The sequence below is a fragment of the Gadus chalcogrammus genome, chromosome 17 (assembly GCF_026213295.1).
Source record: "Gadus chalcogrammus isolate NIFS_2021 chromosome 17, NIFS_Gcha_1.0, whole genome shotgun sequence".
Classification (NCBI taxonomy): Eukaryota; Metazoa; Chordata; class Actinopteri; order Gadiformes; family Gadidae; genus Gadus; species Gadus chalcogrammus.
The window spans coordinates 8,444,980-8,461,759 of NC_079428.1; the positions used below are offsets into that span (position 1 = coordinate 8,444,980).

Sequence of the window (16,780 nt, forward strand, 5' to 3'; positions counted from 1 at the left end):
ACGGCATGTCTACAAAGAGGCACAAGGTGAAAACCTAACTTTATTGATTTATTGCGTTTACCTACAGTGAAACATAAACAAGGTCACATTCAATGTGTTGCAGGGAAACAGGCAGAATAATGTGTAAGGTACTGAGTGTGGTCGAGGGAGACATAATGGTAGATGAAAGACGGCGCACAAAGTTAGATGACATTGAGAATATTTTTGCAGACAACTGACCTGGCAGGAAATACAGACAGACAGACAGACAGTCAGACTGGAGCAAATCAAGATAAGTGGTGCCACCTCTTTGTGTGTGTGTGTGTGTGTGTGTGTGTGTGTGTGTGTGTGTGTGTGTGCGTGTGCGTGTGCGTGTGTGTACACACACAGGTATGAAGCCTATCGCCCTAACTTGAAGTGAATCACAGGTGACTAAGTACTGGGGTATCTCAACTACTTCTCTACTCACGCTATGCAGCAAGTAGCAACCACCCCCCTTATCTCTGGCTCTCATTCTGTGACTCTCCTCCTGGTATCTGGGGAGTGTGTTATGTGTATCAAGCTGTTACTTTTGTACACTGAGTCCCTGTGTATAAGAGGATCCATGTCACACATTGTGCAATGCAGGGCTCCTGTCCAATAAGACAAAGCAGGTGTTGATTTATGAGAGAGAGATTGAGAGAGGACAGTCTGTGTGTTCATAAATTTGCATGCATCTGCGTCAGTACACAGTTGCTGTCAGTACACAGCATTGTACAGCCTACTTGAACTTTACTTGGCTCTTTCCTTTGTGTTTGTGTGTGTGTGTGTGTGTGTGTGTGTGTGTGTGTGTGTGTGTGTGTGTTGCACCTTCATCGTCCTTTAATAAAACAAACACGCACGCACACTCCAAGACTACTGTTCTCAACAGATACCAAACACATGCCAGTCCATTATCTTCACATTCATCATAATCATCTTCATCACAATGGCTATCAAACAGTGGCGCACTGGCTCATCAGTAGTCAGTCCTTTGTTCTCCCCCCTTGGGATGTAAGCGACCCACATTGTGTGACCTTACCGCACGTCGGCGACCGATCAAGCTGAACAGATGTTATCATGGGAACCCAGCACTCACTCAGTGTACGTTATACTAGTTAGCCCAGATATTCTGTACTCTGAACTTCAGTGGACTCAAGTTTATTGACATTTGTCTTACTTTGAATACAGGTGCTACATCGCAATCCAGACTTACAAAGTTAAATCCAACTACCCACGGGCCAGGAGACGCATGGACACCCAATATTGACTCCAGTAAAATAAGCACTTGCTTCTTATGACCATGTCCAAACGGTGTGATAATGCACACTTCTCCGTGTTCGTCAATGTTAGCATCCCTATTTAGTCAGGATCAAATCATGAACCAGACAAGCCCTGTGAGAGTTCATACATATTTCTATATAAACTGTATTATGGCCCTCCTGCCATCCAGTGGGTCCCCTGCTGGGACTCACTCACGGGTCACGACCCGCTGGTTGAAAAACCACCGCTGCACACTATCTGGAAACAAGATACCAGGTCTGACCAGACCCTGTGTCTCCATCTCCAGCACCCCCACCCAGCCAGCCCCCACCCCAACCCTCTTCCCTGCGTCCTTCCTGGCAGCCTGCGTATCGATGGATCAAGGTCAATTGATTAGGCTGAAGCTGGTGGCGTTTACTCGATTTGCCGATACTGGGAAATAATTCAACCCCCCTGTCGGGCCGTATTCCCCCCCCCCCCCCCCTTAAGGTGGAACACGTTATTTAACCCTTCTTTCACCCTACTGCGACTCAGGGGCGGTCCACCTTTACGGTGTTGGGGGGAGGGAGGGGGTGCATCCACACCAGCTGTGTCCCTTTAGGGGCTGCGACCTTTGCCCCGACCCCCGGTTTAGAGGTGGAATGGGAGGGGGAGCCTGGATCAGTGTGGGCCCAAACCGGCTTCACCTGGCCGCTGTTGACACAACTGTTACACACCGGCTCTCCGTTCCACGGGTGTGTGTGTGTGTGTGTGTGTGTGTGTGTGTGTGTGTGTGTGCGTGGAGCGGTGTGCGACGCACTTGGCCCGTGATAAGCGCAGGGCAGCCTGGCGCCAATATCTGTCGGTTGTCGTGGCAACGTTGATGCTCCTGGCGCCCGGCGAGCACTAACCCCTCCCCTATCGACGCGCAGGCTCTTTTTATCTGCGCTCCCAATCAACCCCGGTCCGATTAGAGCAGGGCCGCTGGTGGCGCACGCCCCAAGGCACCAGCTGTCCTCCTGGTCACATGACTGCTAACAGGTGCCTAACAGGTCTCTCACCCACCCACACATGCACACGTCCTCTCACACACACACACACACACACACACACACACACACACACACACACACACACACACACACACACACACACACACACACACAGATGGCTACAGTGCCGGTCCAAGCCCTGCTGCGCGTTCTGTGCACCGTGACGGACACGCACGCATGCCAAAACACAGCTTTTTGCGTGTGGATGTGTGTGGGTTTCACGAGTCAACCAAGGACTTATCTGCATTATTTAGAGTCGGATGACGTCCCAGCCTGACGGAGGGAAGTCAATTCGGGTGAGGAGGGGAGAGTCTTTGATGTGTTTGCGGATCTCACGGTTGAACTTCGAACCCCTGCATATTTACTGCGTTTGCATGAGTGGCCTTGCGTTTGGCCGCCACCTCCATGGTTAATGTTTACACAACCCCCCGCAGTGTGTTCAAAAGCTTTGACTGAATAGCCAACCAGGTTTATGAAACACAGGTTTATTCAGTGTTTCTCAGGTTGTTTTCATTCTACTTCACCCGAAGCCTGACCCTTTGACCCTTTGTGTTCTCTGCAGAGCGTCGGAGGTGACATGGTGGCCCGCTGTTAAAACCAAAGGAACCGCCGTTGTCCGCCAACACCAGGTACAAATCACTTGTCCACACACCAACATTCTCTCTCTCTCTCTCTCTCTCTCTCTCTCTCTCTCTCTCTCTCTCTCTCTCTCTCTCTCTCTCTCAAAACACACACTCCCTTTTAGCTCACTTTGAGCTTTTATCAGTAGTGTGGACTTAAATATATAGTGCTCTCTCTCTCTATCACTCTCTCTATCCCTCCATTTTCTCTCTCTGTGTTAGCGGCTCACTTGTGTCTTTCTCTCTCTCATTCTCTCTCACTTCCATGTTTGTCTCCCTCCCCTCTCGTTTTCTCTTTGTTTAGTCTCTCACTTTGGTCTTTCCTTCAGATATCTCTCTTTCCTCGCCTCTCTCCACCGCTCTCTTTCTCTTATCGTTTTGCCTCCTTCTCTTTCTCTTGTTCAAGAAACTTGAGCGTGAGTAAAGAGGGTGATTCAGAGATGTGGGAGGAAGAGAGGAGGGAGAGATTAGTAAGAAAGGTGTGGGGTTGTGAAATAGTGGGTGTGTGAGTGGACCACTGCCTCAATCAAACATGTGTGTGTGTGTGTGCATGCATTAGTGTGCTTTTGAGTGTGTGTGTGTGTGTGTGGGGGGGGGGGGGGGTGGCTGAGTAAGCCCTACACGAACAGTTGTAATATTAGGCTTTGAGTCACTTTGGAGAGACTTTTAACTCTTCACTGGTCGGCTTCCCTGGCCTCGTGGACCTAGGTGCCAAATTCCACGTGTTGCCACCATCTTACAGCCTGGAAAGAGCTCCCTTGGAGCTAGGCATGAGCTCCTGTTATGATTATTTATTCACTGTTTCTTTTAATATATCTACAGTCTGAAGGGACGACAAGCACAGACATTGGTGTTGACTATAGCTGCTGGGGGGGGACGGACGGGCTGGCCCACATAAACACGTGTCCCGCCCACATAAACACGTGTCCCGCAGTAGTATTACCTCAGCCAGTAAACAAGTTTTCCTTCTACAATGGACATCTTCATATGCAAAAACAGGCATTTGTAAATGTGACCCATTGGCCAGCAAAGGACCCACGTCCACCGCCAATTGCCGTTTTCTCATGCGAACTCTGGACAGCTTCATTGTAGCACCGCAGCTAGCTGTAGCTTAGCTGCTTGCGTAGAAGGGACGTAGAACTTAAAATGCACTCATACACACAAGTGTGCTCACACATGATGAGCAAACTAAGAGTCCTCATTGTTAGGGCGTTGGTGCTATTCTCCTCCACTGTGTGGGGGTGTGAGTGTGTGTGGAGGAGATTATTATTGTGTCTGTCGATCTCTCAGTGTACCCACAAGGCTGATTCATGAGCTGTCACCACACACACACACACACTCACACACACACACACACACACACACACACACACACACACACACACACACACACACACACACACACACACACACACACACACACACACACACACACAGGAGGACGCTGCAAAGTACTATCTGTACCAGGGACCCATTCTCCTACGACTGACACACACACAGAGCTAGTCGGTCGTGTCTATGTCCTCTGAAGTTATGTGCTGTGTGTGTATGTGTGTGTCGGCATGAGAGGAATTTGTGGGGCCCGTACCCACTAGAGAGGGGCTATATATATCCGGGGTGTGAGAACTAGACTAATTCTCCCTGCTGTACTCCTGCTCTTCCCCTGTTGCTAACTTTAATTATACACACGCAAACACACACAGTCTCCACCCACCACCGCCGGCTCCCACAAACACGCTCGGTACCCACACTCTCTCTCACACACACACACACACACACACACACACACACACACACACACACACACACACACACACACACACACACACACACACGCACACATCTGCTTCCCTTCTAAAAACTAGTTAATGTACACATAATTCCATAGTTGGAAGCAATTTAATACACACTTCCATTGTTCCGACCTCACACACACACACACACACACACACACACACACACACACACACACACACACACACACACACACACACACTCTCTTCCAGACGTTGTGGGGACCTTCTCTAATGCCTAGACTTCCCCTGTTCTGTGGGCGACAGGATGAAATGTCCTCCCGCCATTATATTATATGCTTATGTGTGTGTGGGTGTAAAGGGGGGGTTGTGCAATGTGTGTGGGCAGTGTGTGTGTGGTACACAGTCCCACCCTGGCCACATCAATCAGCCAGTCTTTATCCTGTTCAGTTTACAGAGCTAATCACTCCCACCACACACACACACACACACACACACACACACACACACACACACACACACACACACACACACACACACACACACACACACACACACACACACACACACACACACACACACACACACACACACACACACACACACACACACACCAACAACACATATTTGGCCACAAACTCTTGAACAGCCTGTCCTTTGATAACTTATCCAGAGAAACACACAGTGTCCACTCTATGAAATATGCATTTCTTCTATTTTTTTCCTGGATCTTTGACGCACTAGCAATGCCCAAAGTCTAGAGTATTTAAATCATTATACAAAGCATGATATTTGCGATACGTGCAACATAACCGTTTTTCACTGTGACCAATTTTAGTGTTAGACAATTGATGTGTCAGTTTAATATTCTCAGTGTCTGTAGTGGGACAGTTGGACAATCACTAAATCTGATAATTCAGCTGAAAAACGGTCGTAGATTAATATTACCTAAAAGGCATATTTCCAAACATCGAAGCATCATTTAAGGCTGAAATTGAAGTGTGTGTGTGTGTGTGTGTGTGTGTGTGTGTGTGTGTGTGTGTGTGTGTGTGTGTGTGTGTGTGTGTGTGTGTGTGTGTGTGTGTGTGTGTGTGTGTGCGTGCGTGCACTAATGGTATCTCATTAGCATGAGTGACGCGTCCCCCTCCCCCTGTGGAGGTTCGTTTTGTTGCCCGGTGCTGAGCCGGCGCTCTCTAAATATAACCCTGTGTTTGTGTGGCGGTCATGTTTGTGCGCTCACGTGCATCCGACACAAACAGTTGCTCGCATCAGAGGCTGGCTTGCGTTCTGGCGTTCTACCGGATGGTCGTGTCGAGGTATTGGAGCGAACCTTTGCCACAACCGGTTGTCCGGTCATCGAAGGCTTATTTGGGCTGAGAGTGACACACCGGAGTTGGCCCATTTTGGAGCATGAATTGTTCATAATAATTGGTTATGTATTTTTATATATATATTAGAGGATAGATGTATTGGTATACCTCATTTTTGCTGAGGTCGGCTATATCCAGGAAATTCCAAATCTCATTGAATGCATATTTTGGGTTGAGGATGTGGCACTGATGTATAAATACAGTTGCATTATATTGCAAAATTAATGGACAACCTTGCCACCGAAAAGCAAAACTATTATAGGAGAGCCTAAACATGTAGGGAATCGAGCAAAACATTGGTGATGACCTGTTATGTGAAAACCTTTACCTTTTACTCCTTTACCTCACTGTAGGCTTCACTGTGGTCGTATTTATTTTCAGTTGTCTTTCTTAAAAATAGCAAGCTAAAGGAAACACTCCCGCAGTTTTACGTTTACAGTTCGTCACGAGTCCACATTAAAAAAAGAGAAGCGATTAGGCTCGTGAGCCCTGGCGGCGGAAGGCGGTCGGTTCAGGCTCGTGCGCCCTGGCGGCGGAAGGCGTTCGGTTCCGTGCCAGTTTGCGCTGTCAGGGAATTCCGGGGACGTACGGTGACGTCAGAAGAGGCGTGCCTTTGTGTGTGTGCGGAGGCTCGGCCGTGTGTGTGTGTGTGTGTGTGTGTGCCTCTGTCCCTTTAAAAAAAACAGCTCGGCGCAATATGATCCCTGCCGTCCTGGCTTCTGTGTGTGTGTGTGTGAGAGAAGGGAGCGAGCGAGCTAGAGCGAGAGAGAGGGACGGAGAGAATAGACGGAACTATAAGAAAGGAAACCCGAAGACTCGAATAAACCAAACGGAATAATGAACTTAAACCCTCTTCATGTCGCGAGTCGGCTTTGGATTTTGAAGAAGACCTTACCGGAGTGACATCTAAAACTTGGAAGTTGTGTGTGTGAGACGGGATTAGTGGCTCTTATTCCGCCGGTTGGTCGGGAATCTATCTGCAGACCGACGGGTTCAGTGGCGCTCGTCGGACACCAGGAAAGGATCGTATTTACGGCCATACCTTTAACACAACGGTGTTTCTATAGATTGATATACCTTTGATCGCTTTGAGGACGAACGGCGTAGCTCACTTCTTGCGTTTGACGGTAAGTGTGTGTTTTACCAGCCCGGCTCGATGTGGAAGTATCCTAGTCATGTGCCCTGTTAGGGCTCCACTATGCTCTGGGATTAAGAGTTATTCTACAGTCACTGCATATTTTGCAATTTAGGATCAGCTTGAAAGCTGATCCTAAATTGCAAAATATGCAGTGACTGTAGAATAACTCTTAATCCCAGAGAAACGTTAACCCCAAGCAGAGCAGCGTAGCCCTGATCGTGTTTAACTCCACTGCCGGTTGTTTTGGAGCTGGCATTGGATGGCATTATGTATACTTTCTAACAAATAATTTGTTGTAATGCACTTTGCCTGGTTTAAACGTTTGGACGAGGGCGACTTGTCAGACGCTTACGTGGGTTTATTTCTGCGCTGCTCCGGGACGTTCGTGTGCGTGCGCGTGCGTTTGTGTTTCGATAAGGATGACTGGAACTGAAATGTCTGAGGCGATGAGTTCGATTATCGTAATAGATTATATAGGCTAGAATGATGGTGTGCGTGTGTGTGTGTGGGGGGGGGGGGGTGATGACGCAATACTTTAGTTCGGCGTCCAGAATTGATGAGTGTGCCGGTTCAGGGCTTTATTGACCTCACATCACACTCCTGAATTTACGATGACAGAGAAGTCCCCGATATTGTTCCTTGTGGAAGGGGATTATTGAAGTGCCACGATATACATTTAACCCTCCACATAGCGTTTAGGAGGTGCACTTTAGGATGTGTGTATGTGTTTGAAGTCTTAAAGAAGAGGACGGGACAGGGGGGAGAGAGAGAAAATTGCGTGTGTAAGGAGATCTCGGGCCATTGTGTTTAAGAGTGGGGGGGGGGGGGGTCGGCAGCCGTACACAGTGAATGGATGGACCGTAGTCAGTCCTTAACGCACACAAAGAGCCGGATTGAAAGGAAGTGATTTGCATTGCTCTACCTACCCCTGTTTGGGGGAGGGGTGTGTGTGAGGGAGAGAAGCCTGGTTGTGTGTGTGTGTGTGTGTGTGTGTGTGTGTGTGTGTGTGTGTGTGTGTGTGTGTGTGTGTGTGTGTGTGTGTGTGTGTGTGTGTGTGTGTGTGTGTGTGTGTGTGTGTGTGTGTGTGTTTTGGGGATAAAGTCTGTCCTTGACTTGCCAGCAGCAGCCGACATCACTGATACGTGTCGGGCCCATTTGAGCTCAGACACACCAGAATGTGCTCAGTGGCTTTTTGTACCAAGTTGGGTAATGTTATTGTTTGGTGGCGATGTGATGTAACAGAGAGGCTGTTTATGGGGGGAAATTAGCTGTGGTCTTTCACCCGAAGCCCCCACTATATGTATTTTATTGACCGCAGTAAAACACCGAGATCTAAAGGGTGTGGAGTGTGCTGGCATGGGGTCCTTTGAACGTCTGTTTCCGATCCATCATAGCGATTGACATGGAAACGAGTGGCTGCCTGTCTCCCTTTTGATGTCGGGAGGCAGTAAACAGTTCGGCCAGTAGGCAGCACACTATTACGACATCGCTGCCCTCGCACCTCGCCGCTACGAGGGGGCCTGACTGCGCGGCGCTGCCTTGAATCACCCGCCCCCGGTTGGCCCCGTGATCCCAGCAGCAGCAGCGTGTGAATGAACAATCGCCGCCCATTCTAGTGTGTGTCATGAAGAGCACAGAGTCATGTTAAAGCTGTACACACAGACCTGGGATGACTGTCGAGGGGCCAGTCATGTTACTAGCCGTAAAGAGCTGATTAACGCTGCATTAAGTAGCCCATCTTGTGATCAAGTACAAATGAATGTGTGAGTGTGTAAACTGCTTGTTGACAGAGGTGAATGGCAGTGTGAAGGGAGGGGAAAGCAGTTATGCGTTGTCTGGGTAGAGAAACAGGTCATTGTGCCGGTCTGTCCGGCTTAGTCACCTATAATGTTTTGACGGTTGGAAGCACACCACCATTAACTCTAAAAGGGAAAACAACAAACAAACGCCTGTTTAGATCTTTAGGCGTGCGTGTGTGTGTGCGTGTGTGTGTGTGTGTGTGAGTACATGTGTTTGTAGCTAGTCCATTGATAACCGTGTTGTACAGGAAGGGGGTGGGGTGGGGGTCTCTGTCCCGTGGGGAACTCCATCAGCAACTTTCTTCAGGATCGAACCCGGGTCGCTGTGTTAAGGACCATATCTTTGAGCATATGTGGTACGCTCTCTACCCGGTGTGCTCCTGGGACCCACATCTTTAGGTGTTTTCCTAGCTTAACCGTGTCTAAAGTTGCTGAAGTGGTCTTCTATATTTGACAGACATAGTTGAAAAAGTTATGCATCACCAACACACACAGGGGTGTGTGCGAGTGAACGATGAACCGTTTCCACGCTCGGCAGGAAGTGGAGAGAAAAGAGAAAGCTGTTGCGCTCACTTCCTCTCCCTCCTTGCCCTGGCGAGACGCCACCGATGATGTCACGGCCGATGGGGAATTGGGCGAACCCCAGCCTGCGTGTGTGTGTCGGAATCACTCACACCTGAGAAAGTATGGCATTTGGACATATTTCCCTCACACACAAACGCATGAACTTTGTCCTTTAGCCCCGCCAACCGAAAAGTCATGAGGCATCTTGATGATTGATTTGGGGATTCGGCAATAGCACCCGTGTTGTTTAGTTAGTATAGCAGTACTATAGTAGCCCCCCTGAAGTAACCATACATGCACACAAATCACAGAAGAGCGTGTAGGTCTGCTGTTGTTGTTGTTGTTGTTGTTGTCGCTTTGGTTCGTTGTGTAACCAGAAGTTGATGAATGAGGAGGATGATGAATTGGAGAGGGTTCCAGTTCACCTTGTCCTCCCGCCTCTGTAAACATGTTCATCATTGCTGACCGCTGAGATACCCCTGCTTCAAATACCTCTCTCTCTATCTCTTTGTACCTCTCTCTCCCTCGGTCTCTCTCTCTGGCTCTCGGTATACCCCTCTCTACCGCACAGATTTTCATTTTATCCTCGTTTAACCTACCTATTAACTGCCGCTAAAGAATCTGCCCGTCGGTTTCCAGGAAACCGTTGTCATGGAAACATGAACTTGTTTCTGCTAGTATGTGTGTGTGTATGTGTTGATTGAAGACAGATAATCGCTAAAGTGGGATGGAAAGTTGGAAGCATACAGAGTGTTTCGAACAGGGGATTTTGTTTTGAATCCTTTTTATTGTTCAGAATTATCCCACTCGTGTGTTTCAGAGACACAAACGATACTAAACACACCTCCACTCTGTGTAAATTCCCCCTTTACCCCCAACCCCAACCAACTTGCCTTGAGTCACTTTTTGCTTTTTAAATAAACGAAAACAGGAACGTGAGGCACTCGGGGTGACACGACAGGGTTGAGACGTCTGTGCTACCAGGTCTCATTTCCTCCCCGCCCCGTCCACTTCTCTGAATGAGACGGCGGCCAAGTTGTAGTGACTGTGACGATGACACACGCAAACGTGCACACGCACTTGCAGCCACATCTCCCAGTCGACTCATGAGGGGGGTCCCGGGCTGTACCAGTGCAGCGGGTCTCTGTGGCCCTGGGACCCGCTGGGGAGTCATCTTCTGCTGGGGGTGTGTTCAGCCTGCTGCTCTAGTCACTCTCGCCCCGTGACACAGCGTGTGTGAGAAGAGGTCCCGGGGCTGTTCTCGGAGCTTTTGATCTCGGCCCTACCCAGGTGTCACTGGTGTCACTCGTAACTGTCAAAGTTACGTGTGTGTGTGTGTGTGGGTGCGTGTGCGTGTCCACACATCTTGACACACAAATGGCAGCTTGAGGCCCTACTTCCTGTGGCAATGACGACAGCTTCCTGTGGGGGTGTAAAACTACTCTTGTCTCTCTTCCCTTTTTTCTGAGAGAGAGAGAGAGAGAGAGATGAATACACAGAGAAAGGGTAAACAGAGAGCGAGGTCGAGAGACACTGAGACAGACCCCCTGTCTGAGAGGGAAACGGAACACACTCACGTCATCCAGTTGTTTTCCTTCACGCACTTGTGGTGTTGGGGCCAGGTGACAGAAACAGAGCAACAGGCTTTTTTAACCCCCCCCCCCCCCCCCAGCTCTCCCACAACTCCTGGTTTGTTGTTCTAGTTTGTTCTCCACACACAGATGTAGGGCTAACCGTCTCTCCCTCGGGTGCTGAGGTGGGTGGGGGGGGTGATGAGGTGGGTGGGGGGGTTCCGGGTTCCGGGTTGACGGAGGCAGATAGCAGGTGTTCTCCACATCGTTTCCAACAATGGGAGGCCTTAGCACTCTGGATGGTAGCCATTTTACATTGGCTACCACCCGCGTGGCGTTCGGTCACATACCCGGGACCCAGCCCCCCCCCCCCCCCCCCCCCCCCCAACAGCCAGTGTCTCTCCGTCAGCCCGGTCCCGCGCCTGAGTCTGGTTGTCATGGCGACGACTGTGTGTTAGTGTGGCGGGTATTAAGCTGTTAGTCATGATGTCAACACTGGAGCCCCACTGTCCTCGCTTGACCTCCTAACCAAACATAGTGGTGTATGTGTCTGTGTGCGTGCGTGTGTGTGTGTGTGTGTAAAACATTGTGAATGAGACGAGGTAGCTTGCGTCACCATATTGCAACACGCACAGCGCATTGCTTGGCACGTTGCGTTGAATGGGGTGGAGGAATGTGCAGAGGATGTGTGTGTCACTGAGGTCTGGTGTGCCGGGCACAGTGTTTCCTCTAGGAGGCGCCCCCCAGACACCAGACCCTAGAACCCCTCCATGGTGAGGGAGGGAAACGATGGGAACTAGAGGGAGGTAATGCTGAGCCAGCTTGGTCCTCCGGTCCACTGTCAGCATTTATGTCCCCACTGCCCCCTCTCGTTGGGTCTTATCTTTCTCTGGATTAGAGGGATGGCCCAAAACCTTTTCCCCGTCGATACTCCCTCCGCTGCTCTCCTCCCTTCTCGACCTGGGATGCCCCGGTGTAGTTTCATTTAGCCTCCTCCCCTCCATCTCCGCGCCCCTTTTGTTTTCTGCGCTGGTCTATTTTTATTCTGCTGGCCGCTCTGTTTGTCTGGCCGCGTACCAAGGTAGACATGCGTCAGCGGAGTGAGTCCTCGTTTCTCCTTTTTTTAACTCCAGGCGTATCATTTGTGACTCAGCCGCAAGCTGTAGCTCTGGCCAGCACACAACTGTTGTGGACTCGGCTTGTGAGTCACTGGTGTTAGTGTGTGTGTGTGTGTGTGTGTGTGTGTGTGTGTTTTTCTTACGTCTAGCATCATTGGTTGCCGAATCAGGGGTACAAAACGGTTGCCGTGGAGATGCCCCTAGCCACGCCAATTTCTCTCTGCAACTAATAAACGCTGTCGCTGGGATGACAAATTGTGTGAGTTGCTACAGCGATGGAGGTGTAGACCGACGAGGCTCTGTGATGTCAGGAGGCAGAGTCCATTTGGTAGAGAGGGATGGAGCTTTGAGAGGCTGTTGCTTGTTTTTGGGAATAAAATGACTCCATTGAAGGGCTTATCGTGTACAACTACCTCTACACCTACGAGACCTTCATGATGAGTCTTCCTGAAACATTACGGAGGCAACCAACAGCTAGATGGACGATGAGCTCATGCTCACCTCGGGGCCGGTCGCTTCCCCCCCCCCCCGGGTGACATGTCCACTGTTGATGTAGGACACACCCACACGGCCCCCTTACCAGCCGTGGTCGGACGCACCATAGCTCCAGAGTAGGCTCTAGCGGGGACTCTAGTAGTGGTCGGTTCCAGATTAAACCAGTAAGATGGCTTCCTTTCTTCCCCCTACCTCAATGAAGGGGGCCGGTGGGGTTCTGCGGTCATGTGGTTGAGGCCCTCCCTTCTTAATGGCCGCGGGACCGGGGAATTGAACCAGACTCTCTTACCTACCAATTGAAATCTCTATGGTTCCTGAATGGGTTTAATATAGACCCTTTCTTCTCCCCATCTAGTTTGCTCATTGTGTTCTTACTGACTTAGGCGGACCTTGAACCAGCATCTCCACAGAATGCTAATCAACTGTCCTCTCCAATTTTATTAGGGTAAGCCATTTCTAGCAGCTAGCTAGAGATTGCCCAAGATGTTTATAATCCTTTTCCTCGCAAGTCAGAAATCTGATGTTGACAAACTCCAAGCACAACCTCGACAATGTCTTCGCAACATGTCTGAACGTGGTTCAAAGCAGTTGTCATGGTGATGCCCCTAGCCTCACTTCTTTCTCCCTCCCCTTCTGAAAAACTGACTCAGGTTGGAGACAGGAAATGGTCTTTGACGTCAAGGGCTTGTTTTTTAAACTGAGGCGCTTGTTTGAAGAGATCCCAGCCATTTGGTTGGTATATGGTTTGTATAAAACATGAAAAATGTTTTTGACCAAATAGGAATTAGTGTGACTCGGATTCACAATTAACATTTTCAAGGAAATCAAATCAAAGTGAGATGGTTCGGATTCTCCTGAACGCCTACCTTTCCCCCGACGAAAGACCTCACGACCTCTCGAGACGTCACGGAAGTCACCACGAGCTAGAAACCCGATGACCTCACTCCTCCCTCGGGGCCCGTGGGTCTGATTCCAATCAACACTCTCTACCCCCTCCTCCACCCCCGGGGGGAATGCCAGCATCGTTCGTCCCCTGCACACGTCTGTACACCAGTGTCTGGAAACGCATCGAGGCGCAAGAAACCCCCAGTTACGCTCATGCACAGGAACAAGCTCCGCCCCCTCCCTCCGGTCAGCTGACTGACGGCGTGGTGGAAGGGGGCGGAGCCCGGGCAGGATTCCGGGGTATGCCGCAATGAGTCAGCAGGGCTTTCCCTCGTCGGCGGATAGCACACTCTCACTCACACACTCGCACACCGCCAACACTTTCCTCGCGACGTGAGCACACACACACGTGCACGGCCTCGTAGTCTGCATAGCGAGACCTCGTCACGCGGGTTATATCGAGAGTGTCTCGCTCCCCGCCGTCGGGGCCGGGCGCGCGCCACATGATAGCTCTGAGAGGGGAGCCGCGGCTGTTTGTTGACACCGCGCACGCACAGCGCTGCGCTATAAAAGAGGTAATTATTGCCCAAGTGCCTCGTCCCTGGGTGAACTCAGACATCCCCCCCCCCCCCCCTCCAACCCAACACATGCACAAGCACACAAACATCCTGGGTTAGTCCTTGGTGTTTGTGCATACTTTCAAACGTCTCGTGTTCCTGCTGTTCTTCCTCGGTCCTGCAGGTATTTTGTGGTTCTGCTCTGGCGTACAGATTCGACTGTGCACTAGCTGTTAACGTGGTCTGCCTCTATTCCTGGCCGTTCTGCCAGCCACCGTTGTCATGGCTGTCGCTTTGTCTCTTGTGTGTGTGTGTGTTGCAGCTCCTCCCCACCCCTACCCCCATCGCTATTTCTCTTGTCTCTCTTGTCCCATTGTTTCCACAACCCCCCTGCTGGGTTCAGCCTTTGACCTCTGCACCCTCTGGTTTTATAACAGACATGTGACCTCAGGAGAAGTCAGGATGAAGTCGGGGAGCTGCAGGGTGGGAGGGATTTTTTCCCTCCTGGTCCAATCAAAATTCTTGTGTAGCTGCATCAGCGTGATTGGAGAGTGGCTGTGTACGTCCCGCCCTCAGCCGCTCATTTATCTCACACACACACACACACACACACACACACACACACACACACACACACACACACACACACTAAAAGAAAGGGAGAGAACATAGACTATTGTTGCATTATGACATGGTGGTGTGTTTTTGTGAGTGCATTAGTGTATTTAGATCTGATGTGTGTATCAGCTGACTAACGTATTGTGTGTGTGTGTGTTGCAGGGTTGGAGAGACCCCAGGGAGATGACTGACACCCGAAGCTGAGCCCCCGCACTGCTGTCAATCAAAAACCTGCTGCTACTCCAAAAGGTACGCTTGGTCTGTGTGTGAGTAGAAACTGTGTAGTTTGTAAGTAGAAACTTTGTAGTGTGAGTCGAGACTGTGTAGTGTGTGAGTCGTGACTGTGTAGTGTGTGACGGTGTAGTGTGTGTGTGAGTAGACTGTATGTGTGCATTGTGTGTGTGAGTAGGCTGTATGTGTGTATTGTGTGTGTGTGTGTGTGTGAGTAGATTGTGTAATGTGTGAGAGACTGTGTAGTGTATGTGTGTGTAGAGACAATAGTGTTTGTGTAGATACAGTCCAGTTTGTTTGTCATTGTGTGAAATTAGATAGAGTTGTGTTGACTGTAGGGTTAAGCGGAAATTATAGTCTCTGTGTATAAGAGGAGAAGTTGAGTGTGTTAGAGAGTGTGTGTGTGTGGGTGTGGGTGTGGGTGTGTGTGTGTGTGTGTGTGTGGGTGTGGGTGTGGGTGTGTGTGTGTGTGGGGGTGTGGGCATGGGCAAAAACCATCTCAAGAAACCATTTCCCCCTGTACGGACCGCTTATTGATCCAACTGAATTTCTTTTCGCCCAAAGTTATATTCTTGACCTACATTCTCAACTCTTTCCACAACACAGCCCTATTTCAAAGTAATTCACCTCAACTCTCAAATGTATTCTGTTAGCCTCTCTTTCTCTGCGGCATATAAACCGAATGTCCAATAGCAGTTGGTGTCCAATAGCAGTTGGTGTCCAATAGCAGTTGGTGTCCAGGCGTGACGGTTAACGGCGGCGTTGGGGTCGGTACGCGTTGGACACACAGTCTATCTCTGGTTCACACCAGTGTCTGTTGAACCCAGACGTGATAGAAGGAGGCCGAGAGAGACGGGGGGAGAGACAGAGACGGACTATTGATCTGTTTTCCCCTCGAACACGACGGAAAATCTCTGGCTCTTAATGCATTACCGTTCTGGCTTTGATGGAGATGATGGAGTAAAAATAACATGCCGGGAGGAAGTTCTCCGTCCTCCCGACGCCACTAGCGTGCGCCATATGTGAGTGTGCGTGACTGATGCCTCGCCAGACACTCCTTTGTTCTTGCTCCCCTTTTGTTTCTTATTATAATAACGCTGAAACCTGCCGTTTATGTCTCTCCTATCTGACACCTTGGGTGCTTTGTTACCCTGCGTGTATGTGCGGTTGGGGGTTTGTAAGCGGGCATGTCAGGTGTTGAATGGGTCAGGGGAGGTGTTTGTGTGTAAGGGTGTGGTACAGGGTTTGAGTCCGCCTCTCTGATGCATCGTCTGATGCGTCTCCCCCAACTCTTTGTTTGACTCCCCTGTGTGTGTGTTTGTGGGTGTTTGTGTGTGTGTATGTGTATACTGTCCATGGAACCATTCCTACTACACACTTCCACATCTCTCTCTCTCCCTCTGCCAACCTCACGCCTGTCTCTCTCCTTACTCCACCTTAATCTCTCTCACTCCCTACATCTCTCTCGCTCCCTCCTCCACCCTTACCGGTCTCTTCCTCCCTTTTTTAATCTACCCTTCCACCCGTCTTTGCCCGTCTGTTGCACGACCCCCCTCTCTCGCCTCCATCATGCCTGCCCTAATGAGATTAAACCCAGAGTCTCCACACACACACACACCGATAACGGAGACGTCTACCGCTCGGTGCGTCCTCGCTTGTGTAGGCGAAAACGCTTCACGTATAGCTCGCACTCTTGGCAGCAGTCATACCGGGCATGCACACACCATACACACATACTGTGTACAACACAGACACACACACACTGAGTA

General features: G+C 50.0%; 1 long non-coding RNA gene across 2 annotated transcripts in view; it reads left to right on the forward strand.

The window, feature by feature from the left end:
- Positions 1 to 16,780, forward strand: part of LOC130370354 (uncharacterized) — a 38,587-nt gene that overhangs the window by 20,739 nt on the left and 1,068 nt on the right. Inside the window, exons 4-5 of one of the 2 annotated variants that reach the window (XR_008893029.1) lie at positions 2,854 to 2,920; positions 14,943 to 15,029. This is a non-coding gene — a long non-coding RNA (uncharacterized LOC130370354). Of the gene's footprint in view, positions 1 to 2,853; positions 2,921 to 5,733; positions 7,163 to 14,942; positions 15,030 to 16,780 lie in introns of those variants that run through there. The other variant, XR_008893028.1, reaches the window with a different exon arrangement.